Source organism: Cavia porcellus, unplaced genomic scaffold, assembly GCF_034190915.1.
Source record: "Cavia porcellus strain 051 isolate PalLab524CR breed Dunkin Hartley unplaced genomic scaffold, mCavPor4.1 scaffold_29, whole genome shotgun sequence".
Taxonomy (NCBI): Eukaryota; Metazoa; Chordata; class Mammalia; order Rodentia; family Caviidae; genus Cavia; species Cavia porcellus.
In genome coordinates, this window is record NW_026947512.1 from 15,531,204 (window position 1) to 15,550,346 (window position 19,143).

The 19,143-nt window shown below is 47.3% G+C and overlaps 1 long non-coding RNA gene across 1 annotated transcript; it reads right to left on the reverse strand.

The window, feature by feature from the left end:
* Positions 1 to 1,284: 1,284 nt before the first annotated feature.
* On the reverse strand, positions 1,285 to 4,396 carry LOC106028741 (uncharacterized). The gene is made up of 3 exons (XR_001202345.3): positions 3,975 to 4,396; positions 3,075 to 3,192; positions 1,285 to 1,736 (listed from the first exon to the last, which is right to left on the reverse strand). It is a non-coding gene; the product is annotated as an uncharacterized LOC106028741 (long non-coding RNA).
* Between the last annotated feature and the right edge of the window lie 14,747 nt (positions 4,397 to 19,143).

Sequence of the window (19,143 nt, forward strand, 5' to 3'; positions counted from 1 at the left end):
GAAATGTCACATCCTGTCTGCTTGGTGTACTCTTTGTTCTGACCTTGGGATGTCTTTGAGCACCTCAAAAGGAGGTATTTGCTGATTCATTTGCTCAGTACTCTGACCACCACCAATCCCCCTTGAATTCACTCCATAATTTTTACGAGTAAATGGGTTTTAAAACATGTCTGTGGCTTGGCTTCCTAATCCCCTTTTGAGGTTTGGAATGAATGGGTGGAGAGACAAAGACCAGACTTTAAATCTGTATTAACTCCAAGAAGGAAGATATTTAGGATACATCTGCATCCCTCGGGTTTCCTGCCTCCACCTGAGCTTCCTTTCTCTAGGGTGGGGGATCATGGGGAGAAGCCTCCCCCTTACAAGGCGAGAAGAATAGAGCCAGGGGTCGGTCTTCAAAGCTGGGGCTGCCTTTACCGCAGGCTCCTTGGGAAAATGCTACTTGGCCATGGGGGCTACTGAGTTTGGCTGCCTGGGGCACATTCTGGAGGTGAAATCGGGTTTCTGAGGGCCTGTCAGGTTCAGGCTTTGTTTGCGCTTGTCTCTTAGGCAGGCTCGACTGCCTTCCTGAGGGAGACCCTTTACCAGAGGAAGGGGAGCAGCTAACTAAAAGTTTTGTCAGGTTGTCCCCAGCCTAAATGGCCACTTCCATTGTCCCATGCTTTTCCTTCTCTAAAGGAGAGATGTGGAGGTAAAAAAAAAAAATACCAATCAGACAGGAGCATAAAGCCACTAGAATCAGCGCTAAATCTATCAAAGCAAATCATAGACCTTGACAGCTGAGAAGTATTATTTGGTTTTTTCTTCCCAGATTTCTACTGGTGTTTCAAGCATATGTCTTGGGGAGAAGAGACCCATATAAAGGCAATTACAATCGGCAAATGATTAATGTTGGATCTGACATTTTTATGTGTCAAATATGTTTAACTGCATTAACCTTTGCAGAATTTACACCCATGTTCTGAGATATAGCTTGTACAGTGTCTGAAATATCTGCAATCTGCCTTCACTTAAATCTTATTTACATTTATTTTATTACAATATAAATGGGTTTAAGAAATCTTAATAGAATTTTTTACCCCCTTCTGCAGGTTCTGCTGGCGCTGTGGGGTGTCAGAGGGCAGCAGAGTTCTTTGCTGATTGCAAATTGCACTGTGGGGTATCCACCTGTCTGGATACCCCAAAGGCAGAGGGAGCCAGTGCTGATTCTTGCAGCTCCTGTCTGATATTTTGGCATTCAGGGGATGGGAAGTGGGAAGTTACATCTCACAGCATGAAGCACAGAGGCAGAGAACTTTTATAGCAGATGGGCAACTTTTAATTTTAGCATGTCATAGAAAACACTAATTTCAATAGCATTGATATTAAAAAAGAAACTCAGTGCTGTTTCCAATCTGCCCATTTTTCACCCCTCTGCAGAAAAACATGCGCTCCAGATGTCTTCCAGCAGACACACACCTCATGGGTGCTCACGTTCCCAGGCCAGAGTGACTCAGCTGAGGTTGCTACCACTACTGCAGTGACTGTCGTCGGCAGCTCCACGACTCCTGAGCTTCACTCCACTGAAGTCTGGTTGCCGCAGACAGACTCCGGTGGAATGAAGGACAAGAGAACCCGTGGATGGTCCTGGACCTTCTTCTCAGGCCCTGTCACACGGCAACTGGGCCCTGCACACAGGCCCGTGGTCTGGATAAAGATCTGTCTTCAGGATCACAGCCTTGGGAGAAGTCGAGGACCTGGATAATTACATCCTCTCCTAAGGATCATATCCTTTCTGGGGCTGCAGGGAGTTCACTCCCTAAGACACCCCAGTACCTGGCTCAGAGTGAGACAAAGAACTGGGCACTCTGGGCTGTTTCTCACCAATACAGCAGCTTCCCCTAACAAGTGCATGAGCACCCTCCCCTGTGTTGATGTGTTTGGAGGACTGGCTATCCTCTCCCATATTGAACTCAGCATGGTTGGTCCTGTCTAGAGAAGCAGGGATTCTGCAACTTCTTCACAAAAGTCCAGTTATTTTGAGCTTGCCTGAGGTGAAACGCAGGAGCAGGTGTGTTCCTCTCCAAAAGTGCTATGCAAGGGGCCTGGGTGGCATCTGCAGGCCAGTGTGCCAGCGTGGAATCAGATAGTGGTAGGTAAGGATCTGAGCTTGGGGGTGGAATGGACAGGGGAGCATCCCTGTGTCCTTTCCTAAACCTACCTGCCTGAAAATAGGGCAACTACTTCTGCACAGGGCAAGGGCATGCAGACTGAGGAGAGACAGCAGGATTCCCTGGCTTCCAGAGATTGAGCCAAACAGGGAGGATGCAAACGGTCAGAGTTTTCTGTTCTTTCTTTAAAGAAATGCCCGCCAACCCTCTGGGGAGGACGTGCCGCCCTGGCCGCTTCCCTGCTGCGTCCAGACATGCCCAGGGCTCAGCATAAGTCCCATAAAAGGCTGCTCTCAGCACCAACATGCAGACTGGGTGGGTACAGGCAGATCTGCCTTGTTGTTTGGAATCCTTGCTTCCTGGGCTTGTTCTGACCTGAAGCAGGGAGGGAGTGTCTACCCACCAGCCTGGTTCCTCCTCAGGCAGCCAGCACCAGGGCTGCAGGGATGGGGTGGGGTGGAGGGAGAGGGGGTAGGGGTTGGAGCTCAGTGAAAAAAGCCCTTAAACAACTGTGTGGGGTTTCTAGCTCCTGCTGGGGGGAGAGCGCCACTTTCTTTGTTCTCAACTGCAGATCTTGTCTGAGGAGGAAAAACACAGGGCTTGCTGAAGGCCAGAGAGCTGATGGGGAGAAGTTTATTCCTCTCCTGATCAGCCTTCTATGGAATACTCCCAGATCACAGATGAGAGAATGTGGCCTGCTCATGAATCACCTAGACTACCTAACCTCGCTGCACTGCGTTGGACCTACTGTTCACTCAAAGGGAAGATGGAAGCCTGTCTGTTGACTCTCATAAATAATGACGGGGAGAGTAGGCGATAACAGTTCTGGCATGGAAGGAGCCTTTGCTTCTACTTGCATTTCAGTTTAACTTTCAAAGCAAATAGGTCAGTTCTTCCTCCACACCCACCTGTGCCCGCTCTTACCCTCCAGATACGCATGATGCACTGATTTCTTTGGCCCCTCAATTCGGTGTGCCAAGAGCCTTGCCCACATTTGGGATCCTTTCCCTCTGGGGTGCGTGCTGCAGGAAGGACAAGGTCACTGTGGAAGGCCATGCACATGGCACAGATGTTAGCGAGCACAGAAGTAACAAGCAGACCCTTCCCTTTCCCCTTCCCTTTGCCTTATAGATAGGCAGCTACACAGGGCAGGGGCAGGAAATGACAGAGGCCTGTAGCAAACTCTTGACCCACTCTGAGCCCCATGCTGGACTTTAGGATTCTTCTCCCCACTACACATTTGCCAGCTTAGTCCCCAGTGGCCTTTACTTGGCCCACATGGCATCCAGTTGGGTTGCCGAACAAACCATGTGAGTATTGGGCTGCACAGGAAGTTTCAGCTGCTGGCTGCCTCCTGCCCCCATTTGATCCCAGGACTGAGCCCTCATGTTGTCCTAACACAACCAGCTTGGATGCAACAACCAAAGGACAGAAGCAGCTTTTGAATTCCCCATCAGGGCTGCACCCTGCATCCCTTAACTGAAAGTGGCTCCCCGTTCCTCTAGTGTAAGAAATCTCCCACAACCAGACAGAAGTGTGATCTTGGTCTGCTTTGTTCACCATGCACCCTGCCATGGCAGTTCCTATTATCAACAAGGTTTTCCATCAGGGATCCTGGAAATCCTCAGGACAACTCCGAAGCAGCTGGGGATTTGGTTAAAATGCAGGAAGTTCAGCTACTTTAGCCTCAGAGGAAGGTGGTGATTGCCTTTCAATGAAAATGGCTCTTTCCACTCTTCTTTTCCAGCCCCAATGAGCCTCCTAATCTAGGTACTTGGCTCTGGTTTGCCAAAGCTCCCCCAAATCCAGAGATTTCAGACTCACCTGTACGTGTGCATCTCCCAACCTTCAGATATCAGGGCCGGGCTTTGCATTTGATGGAAAAGAACAAATCATTTTTTGTTGTAATAGTAACACAGAGCAGGGAGATGGCTAAAGAGTCATGTGTGTGAGAGGAGAAGAAAAGAATTTGCAGTCTGCGAATGGGAGCAGAGCACCAGTTTAACAGGCTTGTGCAGGCCAAAGCAGCTCTGGGCACAGGTTGTCCCGAGCAGCGGCAATTTTCCCTTCAAGGAAGGAGGAAAGGAGGAGAGGACAGCAAAGAGAAGCAGAGTTGAGGAGAGGGGCTGAGGGCAGCTGGGAAGGAAAGAGCGTGGAGTGTAGTCCGAGGTTCAGTGGAATTTTTAGAGTAGAGGTAGATCACAGACAATAAAAAAGACAAACTGGTTTTTCCAAGGCGAAGGTGAAGAGGGAGCAGCCCATTTCAAGGAGGTGGTACTAGTTTCACTCTTTATTTATGCGCCTCGGCAAAGCTTCTGGTTACCTGCCCAGTCCAGCCAATGGAGAGCGGGCCTAGGGCAGGCTCCGCCTCGCCTCACAGAACCCGCACCCGGGGGCTGTGGACACTGCACGCTGACCATATTGTCTTACTTTCCTGTACATACCAGGCAAGAGAGGAAGGTCTCCGTCATCCCAGAGAAGGGGCGATAGGTGCTGTAGGTCACCTGAGCTTTGCAGCCGAAGGTGTTGGCCTCACAGACACTGGAGAGGAGGGAACAGGGCATATACAGGTCCTATTTCGGCTCAGTTAGGCTGTGTGTGTGCATGTGTGCATGCTGTGTGTGCACATGTCTATGATATGTGAGCTGTGTGTGAACTATGTGTACTCGTGTTGTATGTGTGCAGTATGCATGCTGTGCGTGTACATGTATTATGTGTATGTACCCTGATGAGCACATGAATGGGCAGCAGGAATCAATGTCACTTTGAGCTGTTAGTCATGACCTAGGATCCTTGCTTAAAATGTAATGAAGGAATCTCACAGAACTGGGCCAGCCCTTCCAAGCTGGGCTACAGAAAGAAGTCTTAGGGTTAGGGCTGCAGCCTGGCTGGACTTGGCTTTTAGTGTACAGTGAATATGTTGCTTTTCTGTGAGAAACAAGGAGCTTCTATAACCCAAAAGGCATTGCAAGCCTGCTTGTCTTCCACTTCTTGTGAGTGGGCGGAGCTGGGGGAGTGAGAGGGAAGCTGGGAAGAAATAAGCAATTGGGCCCAAAGCCTTGACCGTCTCCCTCACCACCATTTTAGCTCTCCCTCTCCAGCCTCCAGATTCCCCTCTCTCCTGCCCCTCAAGGGATCCTGGGAGGGCAGGTCTTGAACTCTCTCACAGCAGTGTACCTGGCCCACTGCTCTTGAGGTGAATCCCTGCAATGTGGTAAGAGAGGGTCCCTTGTTTTCACAGGCAGGGGGAAATCTAGGTCCACAGAACATCTAGGTCCCACCTCACAGGCGTCACCCTGCCTGCTACAACCCTAACCATCAGCTGGCCCAAAGTCCCTCCACAGACTGCGGCACAAAGCTACGCAGGGCGTTCCTGCCCCCACTGCACACAGCCAGCATGGGGTCTACTGTCTGGCCAACCGCTCCTTCACAGCCCAGCCTCATGGGCTGGGCCATTCCTCCCTCACTCCTCAGGGTAGGAGACAAGGACCCACTGGGCGGGATATAGCCTGCAGCGGAGGCAGGCACCTGGTCATGGCTGGTGCAGGCACACCTCCCTGCCCTGGGCTGGGCTCCTCTTGGCTTTCCCAAGTTCTCGGCACCACCCCCTCTGTGGTGAGGAAAGAAAAATGAGGAGCCCCTGCCACAGGACATACCATGGCCGTGGGCCGGAAGTGTTGTATCTTTCTTTCCCCTTTTGCTGCATCTGCACCTCCGTTCTGGTCTTCTATCTATTCATTGGGTCCCTGGTTCTCTCCCTGTTCTCACTCTCACTCCCTGGTCCAAAGCAGTGACTCTGGCCCAGGTGAACTGACCTAGGAGCCCTGTAATGTCTAGGATACACAGCTACAGGAGCAGACATAATTGTAGGTCAGAGAAAAGTACACAGTGACTGTCTGGCAAGGCAAGGTCCCCTCAGTCTATGAGGCTCAGGGAGGGTGCCACAGCAGGGGCAGCCTGGGGCTAGGCCTGAGTGGGTGAGGTGGGCAGGGGACAGGGGCTGGCCGAGGTGTGTGGGTATCTTGGCTGGGCCTGTGGCCTTTTTTGTTGTGGTGCACTAGTAAGGATGTGGTGGGGACAAATGACTCAGAACTGTTTTTCTGAAGCCCGAAGACTTAAATGCAGTTGACTAAGGGCTGAAGAATGTAACTGCCACATGATAGGGGTAAGGAGCACCTTAAGACAAGACCTGCGGAGGAGTCCTGAAGGACCTACTGTCCCTTCCTCAGTCACCCCTCACCTCTGCATTTGTTCAGGGAAAAGGAACCACATTCTATCAGCCTGAAACAGCAGTAAGAGACCACTTGTCCCCCAGATGACTGTCACTTCTTCCCGGGATGCAGGAGGGATGTGGATAGTTAGGTGGATACTGACTGCCCAAGTGGCAGTCCATGACTGTGGGGGGCTTGGGCCCCCTTCTGGCTCCAAAGTGTGCTCAGAAGATGGTTTCCTAGGCCCTCCTTTCTCCTGTACCAGAGACAGGTCCACAGGAGCCGCCCCCCCGCCAGCTCTGGAGTGATGCTGTAGTGACCTGGGCATGCCTACCAGTAGAGGAGAGGTAGGTATTGCGGATTTAGGCACAGATTTCCTTGTCTGTCCTAAAGAATATTCATGGAACAGGTGGCGGCCTGTCAGTTTTTCCCCATTTTGGTTTCAGGAACCACATTACCTGCCCTTGTTCAACATGCCCAAGCAGGATGTCTCCTTTGTTAGGCATTTGACCCCAAGGGACTCTCGCGGCATCCAGTCCTACAAAGGTGGCCCTGCCCTCAGCTGAGGTTCTGGGTCCTAGTGGCAGCAGTCAGGCATGTGACAAGTGCTCAACAAACACTTGTCCTTAATGTGAGGGTGACTGACGGGGCCTGGGGAAGGGGAAGAGCTTGGGGAAGGGGAAGAGCTTGGGGAAGGGGAGTGGGCTCCTCTGCTGGAGACAAAGGTCTGCTTTCTTCCCCTCCCTGTGCTCCTGTGCTGCTCCTCCCTGTGTTCTCAGAGGCCACCCAGGTCTGTGACAGCTGGGCTTACTCTGCCTTTGTTGGCTGGAGCAGTGGTCCCTGTTTCCTGATAGGTCTCATTCTCTGCAGGGCCTGTAGGGGATAGGTTGCCACCTACCCCATCAAGCTCTCCTCTGCAGAGGCCTCTTTTTCCCACCTCAGCCAGGCCCACCCTTCCCCTGCTGCAGACAGAAGAGGGAGCCCAGGGGCCATCGGAGCCCTGCAAGTTGAGGTTTTCACTAGGATAACAGTAGTGAAATTACAGTTGTCCTTAGTTCAGAGTTCTGCCCTAGCCTGCATTTATCAGCTCTCATTAAGTACTGCACACAACTCTTCAGGTTGCTTGTGTCCTTCTGAGAGCTGGGGCTTTTATCTTCAAACTTGAGGGGGATTTTGTTTTTCTGAATTAATGTGCAAATACCTTAGGCAGGTAGTAACCATATGGAAGCTAAGAGGAGGAGCACATTCTTTTTGTGTGTGTGCAGTATTAAACTCAGGACTTTCACACTTCTTTGTATTTTGAGATGGTCTCCATAAATCACTCAGTTGCTCATCCTGGGCTCAAACTTTGGTTCTCCTATCTCAGCTTCCCAGAGTGCTGGGATCATATGTTGCACCATCATTCCTAGCTCAGGAAGCATTCTTAGCATTCCTGTGAAAGCATTTTGCATGCAAACATGCCAAGAGAGACTCTCTTAACACTTGGAGAGTATCTGCATGCTGGCTCTCAGGGTTTGGAAAATTAGGTGGGCAGAAGATATGGAAGAAAAACTGGTGTCTCTTGCTAATTCTTGTCTTTTCTTAATGATTATTGAGCAAATATCGTGTACCAGATTCTGTACCAAGGGCTGGAGACAACAGATGACTGAATCCTAGCCCCATAGACTGCATGGTAGAACAGGGGGAGATGCACGTGTAAGAGTGAAGGGAACCTGGAGGGGTCTGTGTTGCAGCTCTGCAGGAATGGAGAGGAATTCAGGAAGGCTTCCTGCAGGGGCTTCCACCTAACTGAGCTCAAAAAAGCAGGAGGAAGTGCACCCACGGGAGAAAAGACTGCGTTCTATGAGGGGACGAAAGGCTGAGCGTGATGAGCAAGGTCCACTTAATAGGTAACAGGCAAAAACATGTGCACGCCGTCAGGGTGCTGGATTTGCCACTTGGGTGGTCTGAGGAGAGGGGGCCAGGAGATTGAGGGAGCCAGCTCCACCTGGCAGGGAGAACAGTGAGACCACACTGCTGCTCATTGGAATCTCTGCAAGATGGAGCTGTGCAGGTCATCAGTTTGGCAATTTCTGTTGGCTGCCTTGCCTTGGTTTTGTATGTTTCATGAGATGCCAGTTAAAATATGCTAAATACAGAGGAAAGGATGGCCAGAGAAGGTCAGTATTAAAGGGGAGAAAATGACCAGTAGGTCAGTAAAGGAGACAAGTGGGCTGAGAAGTACCAGATTGCTTAGCTCAGGGCCTTCAGTGTACAGTATGTGTGTGTGTAGTGCGTGTGAGGGCAGTGGTGTGTGTGTGTGCACGTATGTGTGTAACTTTCAAGTATAATACCAGAGATCTTAGCCAGGCTTGTCCCACAGACAAGGGAGACTAAATGGGCAAATGGACAAGGGGAAAAACAGGAGGAAGCTGAGTAGCTGCAAAGCTTTTGTGTGAAAGGTTCCAGCAAGAACTTGCTCAGCTGCTTCCAGAGAAACTAAAACAAAATTTGGGGCTCAATTCTCACACTTGCGTAGATGAAACAACCATGTTTCCAGTTAGAGATTCATTTGGGGACTCAGAGCAGAGGTCTCCACTCTCAGAGTTGCAGTGGTTGGTGCATGCCAGCTCATTCATCTTGTTTTGCGTTGGGAGAAGCAATCTTCAGTGCTGAGTTCAGCAGTTCTGAGCCGTAGAGCAATAAAACAGTTCAGAAGCCCTGTTGCTGTAGCAGGAGGGGCTGATCGTACAGTTTAATAAGCAGGAACATGGTGGGGACAGGGCAGGCTGTGGGTAGTGGGATGGCCAGAATGACAGGAAGATTTGGGTTCCATGAGATGGGGCTCAGGGCCTCTCCTGTGGGGTGGGCTTTCCCAAGGCTGGGGGGCATTTGTGTGTAAATCTGTGTAGCGTCATTTGAAGCTCAGAATGGGGAAGAGAGAGGGAAGGGGTTGTCATCTTTCTCACTGAAGCAGGGTGAAGGAGGTGTGGGATTGTACAGTCCCTCTGGGGCCATGGTGGGGGTGGAGAAGGCTCTGACTTAGATGACTTTGGTTTCAGCCCAGACTCCATTTATCATGAGTTGTGCAGTTTTGTGGTCATGTAGACTCTTGACACTGGTTTCCTCATCTGTAAATGGGACCGGAGAATACACAGGAGCATCTGCTCAGTAGAACGAGTGGTTTCATAGTTGCTGGACATGTGTGTTATGGCCCAGGTTCCCAAATGCTAATATGCAGGGCATTGCCAACAGGAGAGCTGCAGGGTACCTGGTCTTTCCCTATTTTCTTGCAACCCAGAGGAGGGGAACAGCAGCTGGCTACTGCCTGCTTGGGAGAACCAGTTGCTAACACTTCAGGAAAGTGTGCTGTTCTATCAATGCACATTTTGATAGCCTGAAACTGGCCCCCAGGACAGTAGAAATCAAGTCCTCCTGAGTACTGCTTGCTAAGCATGTCCTAGCACTCCTGCTCTACCTTTCTTCCTCTGCTGCTTTGCTGTTTGTCTGGGTACCCAGGCCTCCCTTGGGAGTGCCCTGCCTCTTCTGCTCCTCAGGGCTACTCCATGCATTGGGGCAGAGATGGTTGTGGGTGTTGGAGGGCTCCTAGGGCCCTGTAACCCAACCCCCACTCCCCACCACTAGACCATTCCCCAGACTTGGGGCATGGAGATGGTGTTTATGTGGTTTTTCTCCCACTTTTCTCTCCTTCTAGAATGTTCTTTGAAAGCTGCCTCATCCTGAAGCACTACTTCCTTCTGGAAGCCCACTTTTGGAGATCTCCTCTACAAAAGCTTCTCCCTGAGGGGCAAGCAGTTGGCTTCCCTGCCACAAATCTGAGCTGCCCTCCTGACCAGGCCGAGTTCTGCATGGTACATCCAGTACTGCTCCTACAACTTTTCTGACAAAGTGTTCTTCACATCTTGTTCTTGTAATCCGCATGCGCAGACTTTTCATAGACAAGGAAATGGAGGTTAAGACACTGGTTAGGTAACAGAATGATATTCATTTGAATCACGTTTGAGAAATGGTTTTCTGGCTCCTCAGGCCTGGCTTTTCACCACCCCTGCTCCATTATACTTCCAGGTTCCCGCCATTTCCCTTTGCTTCACAGAACTTGTCACGGTTTTGCTCTCTCCATGGGTGAGCATGGAAAATGAATAAATAAGTCGGCCTTTTGCATTGAATGGGAGGTACTTTTAGAAGTTTCCCTTGTAGTTTCTAACTCAAAACATTCTAAATTGGGACATTCCCTTTCCACACCAACTCCAGAAAAAATATTAAAAGAAGGGAGTAGAAGGAATTTAAAAATAAGAAATTCTTTTTTTCCCTCCACAAATCTAGTGCTTAATTCTGTAAAAGTCTATCCTTTTTTTCTGGGCCATTTGAAAGGGAACAATAGATACTTTCTTGCTCTTGTCTTTTCTGAAACCACAAGAGAGCTAACATATGGTGGTGTTCTTTGGGTTGTCCCTGACAGAAAATCCAGAGCAATGTGCTTTCTTTCTCATGAGGTTTTCACTAGGATAACAGTAGTGAAATTACAGGTTTACCTCTGGCCAGCGTTTTGAAGAGCTGTGGTGTTCCTATTCTTTTCCAACTAAGCTCTGATGTGTACAGACTCCCTATAATTATGGTATAATTGGATTTAACTATAGGGGTAGAACTAGTTTTCAGCTAAGTCCCCTCAAATAATTTGTTGCTTATTAGAAAAAAGGGCCCTCTTGCTGGCTGTAGTGGCATGCATGTCTCGCAACCCCCCACTCTCACTCCGTGACAGAGTTGAAAAGTGCTGGTATGAGCTCCAGCAGTTTAATGGTATTGGTTGGATCACAGCACCTTACTTCTGAACACTGAAGAAAAATCCACTCTCTTTAAAAAGGAAATCTAGGTATGAGGCCTTCCCAGGATCCCAAAGCAAAATGCCTCTGCTACTTCTATGGCTAGGAGTTTGTTTTGTTTATTTCTCTACCGCCAGTGACTCTCCCCCACAGGTGAAATGTACATATGAACTCACTTGCTCTTGGTCACTTGGTGAATAATAAATAAAAAACCCAGGTGTACTTGGCTCTCAGCCCAGTGAGCATTTTGCCTCAGCCTTCCAGACCCACAGACACTTTCCAGCAGAATTAGAGATGGTGTGAGCATGGGATTTCTATTGCTTGGGGGCTGGATCAAAAGGTTGAAGGCAATGAGTGGCTTGAATGTCTAAAGAGAAGAATCAGGAATGACCTGAATTAATCACACAGTTGTTGCAAGATATAACCAGGGAGTTAATAAGCTCTGTTTTGCCATTTCACACTTTAATGAAGCAGTTTACACAGGCTTCCCCTCAATATGCTGTACCTTCCTTTTCAAGGCAACTATGAGCATGAGTTTGTCTACTAGGTCGTTGCTGTAATCGTCCCTGGCTGATGCTTTAAAGTGAAATAAAATAAAACAGCTGACCAAGGCTCATTTCCTTCCTACTTCCAGCATCCTTTATGGGCCATTGATCAGCAGGTGCCTGTCTTTACTTGCAAATGGCCCAAAGATATGATGACCCAGAGGCCAGCTAGGGTCTTAGGCAATAATTCTATCTCATAGGCAATTTAAGCTCCCTGTGGGCTGGGAATTGGGAGACTTGCATTTGGCTTGTGACCATTATCAGTTGTCTATGTGGTCTGGTGAAAAATTGCTTCACATCTATGGATCTTATTTTTTTTTTTTCATTTGCCAAATAATGATGAGGCTAGAAAATATGGATAGTAAGTCTTTCTCCAATTATAACGGTTTTTGATGGTGTTTAATGTAGAATTTTATTATAATGCAAATACTATAATCCCTTTTCCTGTTCTCCTCACAGTCTGGAAAGCTTACATTTGTGATCTCACTGAGATGTTATTGCAATTCCAGCAAGTTAGTTCCAATCTATCATCTTCAGTGTAATCCATAGTGAGAATAAAGACACTAAGACATATTCATAGTTATGGGCAGCCAAGGGGTCCTAAGTCCGATCTAGGTGAGGATTCACAGGAGAAAGGCCTTCACCCAGGGCTTCATCCAGAATTTATTAACTCATTAAGAAAGGATGAGTGATGATGAGAATGGCAGGAATTACATGGGTGTGTGAGCTAGTCTTAGTTAGGAGGTCAGAAAGCACCTCTACAATATGCAGAGAAAAAGATAAGCAAAAAGATCTGTATAACTCAGATGGGGTAGCATTTAAATGTTTAGAAGGTTGTTGCTTCATTTTCTGATATGTAAACTTTTGTGCCCTGAGAAGTCATAGCCTCTCATCCTGAGGCTCGAACCCAATTGACATTCCTGGAACTATGTTGCTCTTTCATCCCACTGGGCTTAACTGTTTACAGGGAGATATGAGGTTGAGGACACAGGAAACTGTTGACTGACTTCAAAGATTACACATCAGCACCTCAGCTAGCACTATTTGTATTGCTTACAGCCAATGAAGAGAGCAAGAAATAGCTTAGCCAACTTTTTACATATCAGTACACAGAGACAGGGCCTGGTTTAACTAATGCAGAAGTAATTGTTCTACATTGAAGGACGGCTGTCCAAAAGGTCTTCTAACACAACTTTAGCTCCTCAGAAGGTTGTAGGCAGACTTTGGGAAGAACACAAATTGGTTGCTCATGGATGAAAGGAAATGTGTGATGCTAGTTAGGATTTTAGCATGAAAGCCTATTGGCTCAGAACAACCATACTATATATAACTTGGAGTTTCCCTTGTTGTATAAATCCCAGCAGGATTCTTAAAGTTGCCTCATATCTCAGTGTTACAACTTGTGCCTAGATGTTTGCCCAAAGCCTCATGCAATCACAGGTGGGGCTTTCCAGAGGTGGCTGGATCTCATGTGTGTGTGACACTGAAATCAACTCATGTTGCAAGGCTAGGATCAAGGGCACTGGGATTAAGGGTGTTCCCCCCCCCCCCCAGAAGCCTGGATAAAATACAAGGGGTAGAAAGAACTGTGATCATCCCTGGCTTCTTTGATTCCTTCTGCCCACCATGAACTATTTCTCTTCTTTGATGTCCCTCTGCCAAGCCATGGATGCTAACTGATGAGGGACTGAAGCATCTACAAACTGTAAACTAAGTAACTTTTTCTCTTAACGTGTGGCTGTATTTGGGTATTTTGTCTTGGCAATGAAAAAAAATAACTAGAACACTTAGGGAATTAGAAAAGCCCCATGGAAATGCACAGAGGGTTTGTGACTGGGCTGGTTTTGATTAATCATGGCTCTGCTAGGAGGATCCTGAGTCCCATCCAGCCACACATGTCATGCTCTCCTGAAGGTTTAATACATGGTGCACCCTCTGGATGCTGCGAGCAGTGTTCTTGGATCCCTCTGACCATGGAGCTCAGCATCCATGCTTAGTTCCCGCTTCTTAGCTGTTCCACCTGTGTCCTGCTGTGCTCTCCTTGCTTCATGACTGTTCCCCAGGTGACCTAGCCAAGGTGCTCTCTTGCTCTGACCTGTGCCTGCCCATTTTGAACCTCTCAGTTGGGCTTTTAATTACAGGCTCTTTTGTTTTGCCCACTAATTGTTTCTCATGTGTTAGTAGTTTCTTTATAGCTTCTCTACACTCCAGTCTTGGGGGCTTTTCTCAAAAGGCCCCCAGCCCAGTCTCAAAGTCACAGGCTTCCACGAGGCTTGTTTTTCCTGGGGCTTTCCCTGCCTCCTGTGTCTCCCCACCCCATCCATTTAGCTCCTGCTGAGGATGACTAACCTTGCCCTACAGGAACCCAGCAGCTGCCCTAGCTTGCCATCTGCAAATCAGTACGGAGTACACTGTCTGCCAGTACCCGGAGAGCCTCTGGGCCCCTCCTTGGAGACAAGGAATTCTGAGGTCTTGTGAGCACATGCCTGACTGCTGATCTGCCCACCTACCTGCCTGCCTTTCTGAAGACAGGCCCTGCCACCAACCCCAGCACTGTCTCCAGCAGTGTTTCTTGTTCCTACTGTTCTCTCGGTCATCTTGACCCCGCCCCTGATGACTGCCCTGACTTGTCCATTGAAGAGGGCAGGGCAGTTCTAAGGAGCCGCCTGTGATGCGGAGAGGTGGGGTGTCTGCCGGCAGAGAGAGCTGAGACATTGTTGGATTCTGGTGTACTTGCTTTGGTGAGCCCAGTGGAAAGAAAAAATACTCCCAGCCATGGCATTATTGAGGCAGCCAAGGGGAAGTGAGGAAGAAGGGACCAGATTGGACTTGACTGGGCTGCAAATTTCAGTGTCTGCCCATGCGACTAGCTCACCCTCTCTTACTCCCAGACTCCTCTTCTACAAAGTGACATTGTTAGATTTAAGTAGTAGCTCTCACACTTGTAAAAATAAGGGGGCACTTTAATCGAGTGAAATCTTTATGACGGATTTCAGTTTCTAGAAATGGAAAACAGACATATACATGCAGCAGGTAAGCAGAGCATGTCTGGGTTTCCTCCTTGTCTTTCAAATCATCCCCCAAAATACCTGTGAAGACCTGCCAGCAACTGCAAGCACTGAGAGATAATTCTTTCAGCCCATCCTAATGCTCCCAGTCTTTACACCCTCACTGCTCTCTGTGTGATCCCCAGCCAAGAGCAAGCACTCGGATCTTATTGAGAATGCATCACATCTGACCCTGCTGGAGGCCCACTGAATCCCAGCCTGTATTTTAACAAGGTCTCCAACTGTTTATGCACATTTGGAAGCTCTGTTCTGTAGGCACAGTTCTGTGACCCAGGGACTACAGAACAAGAAGATCAGGGGTTCCTGCCTTTTGTGCAAGTGTAAGAGCTGGTTGGCTGCGTCTAGAAGCCACACCTAGCTCTTACGGTTTCTGATGTCTTGGTGCATTTGGGGTGCCCTGGATGAGGAATCAGTCATAGGGAGCAAGTGGGCTGACACTGGGATAAGCAAGGAAAAAGTGGCACCAGTTGGTCCTGGAGAGTTTATTTATTAGGTGCTGGACACACAGCGTGTGCAAGAGAAGCACGTTTCCCATATGGAAATGCTTACTGGAGCTGTATTAGGAGCTTGACTCTACCAGGCATTTATGTTTCCTGACCTGGGTTCCCTCCCCACCATGCAGGATTCCGATTCTTCCTTCAGTGTGTAGAAGCTGAGAGCTGGCTTAAGCTTAGAAGACCTATATTTTGGTTCTAGCTGTTTTTTCTCATGCTTCCCTCCTGAGTTTCTTTTCTGTTGTGGGCTGTTATTTTCTCTACAGCACAGTGAACTCACAGAGCTGTTGCAAGGAAGGGTATTGGAAGCTGTCTGTAAGTTATAAAGCACTGTAAGCTCAGGGAGACTTTTCTATCACTTCTGAGCTGTAAAAAGTCCCAGAGCTTAGTGTAAGCTACACTGACAGGGAGGCCTCCAGCATCCCTGGGGGGCTAATGGCTGGTTTCTTGTGCTAGTCTGAGTTTGTCCCTGGGGTCTAGTATCTTCAGGGTTGGATGACACTTTTGGTAGCTCTTATAAAACCTCTAGTGGAATTTGATTAATCAAATGCTTGACTTTCAAACATAGTATTTTGCAAAATCCAAAAGAAACAAAACATAAATTTAAAACTGTTCTTATAAAGAATCCAAAAATAAAAGAAAAATGACTTAATTCTAATTATGCCCATATTCTTAGAAAATGCTGGGCCAGCCTAAAGAAGCATACCTATGAGTCATTTGTAGGGAAATGAATGTACCTTCAGATAATAACCCTAAGTGAAATGCATCAGACACACAGCTTAAACATCACAGTTTCTCTTACATGAGAAATCCAAAGTATGAATAATATACACAGAGAAATAAAAGACAGATGATGGGAAAGAGAAAGGTAGACATTTTGCAGATGGGAAGGGGTCTAGGGATGGAAGGGGGGGGAGGAAAGGGAAGTAGAAATGATTATATAATGTGATAGGTACATGTACCATTTCCCTAAAATTAATGTATTCATCTTGCGTAGCAAACATATACTAATAAAAAATTTAAGAAAAGAAGAAAATACTGGCCCACTTTATGGTAGAACTTTTTTTTTTTTTTTTTTTTTTTGGCAATACTGGAGACTGAACCTAGGGCCTTGGCTCTGAGCTACATCTCCAGCCTTTAAAAATGTTTTAAAACCTTGAGACAGGGGTCTCACTGAGTTGCCCAGGATGAACTTGAACTTGGAATCTTCTTGCCTTGGTAAACTTTTTCACTTGGCCAGAAGTGGAGGGGATGGACCTTGGGTGAATCCTAAAGATAAATTTATTACTTTTCTCTTCCAGTAGTCATTTGTTCTAGGGGCCATTTCTGGGAAATTTCTTCCTAGTAATTGAAGACAGTGTTTGTTCTATGGATGGAGATGTTTTGGGAAAATGCTTAGGTTTCTAATGCTTTTCTATGAATAGAAGAATTTAAGTGTCACTTAATAATAAGACTTCTGGGCTCTTCTTCTGATTTCTTGTTTCTTCTCTCTTTTTTGAAAGCCTGAAAACTTTCTCAGAAAACAACACAGTTTAGGCCCAAAGGATGGGCGTGGTCCAACATCTAACTGTCAGGGATTGATGTGAGTTTGAAACTCCACAGGCAGCCTCGGCCCCACCCTCGCTTGGCTGTGCTTGGTGGTCCCACCCTCTCCTCTTGGCTCAGCCACCCCTGCCATTCTCTGCCACCTCCCTTGCTATGGCCATCTCCCAGAAAGTGCCACAAAAATACCCTGGCTTCTGGATAAAATGTTTCTCTGTGCAGGAGTCAGGCCACACAAATTTCCCATTTGGATGGGGAAGGATTGGGAAGACGTTCTTGGCAGGAGTCAGGTCATCTTTCCTTTAGAAACAATCTTAAAAAAGATATTGGCTCTTTCTGCTGCATTCTCTCTCTGGGAGTGCATTGTGGGGCAGCTCAGGGTGTTGATGACATTCAACTGAGTCTGGGAAACTTTACTTGTAAAGTTTCTTTAACACGCTCTGTGTAAAAGGTCTCTCTTTGAAAGGTCCTGCATTGTTGTTTGACTTGGCAGAGTAGAAAGGGAGACTCTGGGCAGCTAGTTTTGTCTGCTCCAAGCTCTCATCACCTCTTACTGAAATGTGCTGGCTCTCTGGAGAGCCACACCTGCCTTTTGTGATTTAATGGGATTTTCTTCACTAATTCAGCATATTTCTTAGAAATCTGAGCACTGTGGGATTTTGATTGGGATCTTTTTATGTCTTTATAGGATTAAAAGATGTGTATATCTCCTTTAACTTTTCTCCTTAATGAACCATCTGCATTTATTTGTCCCCAAATTCATGTATTTAATCTAGATCTTTGTCTTAACCATGTGACCCATTTCTTCACCCCTCTCTTCAATACATGTATTTGGACATTCCACATGCAATTCTAACTCAATCGCTAACAATCTTCTGTTCTTCACCTCCCCAAAACTTTCCTCTCCCTTCCATTCCTGTGCTCCTGTTTTCTCTAAATGGTCTCCTTTCACTCAGATGCTCAAGCCAGAAATTTAAGAGTCACCCCTGTTTCTTCTTTCTCCTTTCTCCTCCACATGTTATTTGACATCAAAACCCATCAATTAGCTATTTTACCATTCCTCCAATCTAACCATTTCCATTCATTCCCATTACTGTTGCATCAGCACCAACGATGGGAGTAAATCACCTGGATTCTTACTGGTTTCTCCTCTCTCCTTTCATGTTCCAAGTATAGAAGTCAACACACTAGATGCTAAATAAGTAAATTTAAGAAATGGGGAAAGGAAGCAAAGAAAGGTGAAGCTTGTCATTCTACTGCCTCCTAAATGACCAGAGAAAAGATGAGAAACTCTTCAGATATGAAGACTTCTGAGTAAGATGTTTCCCAATGTCGCTTGCTATGGGACTTGTTGCCAGTAATTTCATTATTTAATCTAGATCCCACAGCTACCTGTGGATCTCTTTTTGTTGGCTCTGCTCTTAACAAAAATTAGCTACTTTCTTTTCTTCTGTTTACAGCAGAGAAAGTTATGAGAATATACAGCCTTTGTCTCCAGCCTTCTTCCAACTCAGTCTGGAGAGTTGGATCCATTACAGCAGCTGCCCCAGAGCTGTTCTTTATGCCAGATAATTAGCAGAAAAACAAAAGTGAGCCAGAGTGTTGGGCTCGACATCTGACTTGGTCATGCATCTACAAAGGTTTGTTTTTCACATACCCTATTCCTTCACTCTTTTCTTCTGCAGTCGCATCCTTGAAGTTTTTTCCCTTCTCCCAAAGACCGGGAGGAAAGGTGATGGGTAGCCAGGAGAGAGACTGAGAATCTTAAATCCCACCCATTGCAAATGGTTGGAATTCCTTCTCTTTGTGTCTCCACACCAGAGCCTGACAGGACACGCTTTGCTTTGCTGATGGTGGATCCTAGCATGCTGGGAAGGAGAGGAAGGCCGGCAGAATTCATTTTTTAAAGACTCTTTTCCCATATTTCACTGCCCTACTGAGCCTGGTGGTAGAGTAGGTTTTGCAATCTCCTTTCTCTGCCTGGACCTGCTCAGAAGCCTTGGAAAGGGGTAGATATTTTTGTGGGAGGGTGGCCTTTTGTTTGCGAAGAAAGAGTTTCTGCACATGTAGTTAGAGCCTCCTGTGCTGCACATGAACAGTTGTGCTAGTTTCTGCAGACAGGGAGTGAACCAGGCATTGCCCTGGCTCTTGATGGGAGGGGTACAGGTGAGGGAAAGGGCTGATGTATTTGTGTGTAGGGGTGGGGAGGAGATGATACCATAAAGGTGAGGTATAATAATAAGCCTCTATGGAAGGCACAATTCAATGAACTTTAGTTCATTATTTGCTCTTAGAGAATACTAATACACAATC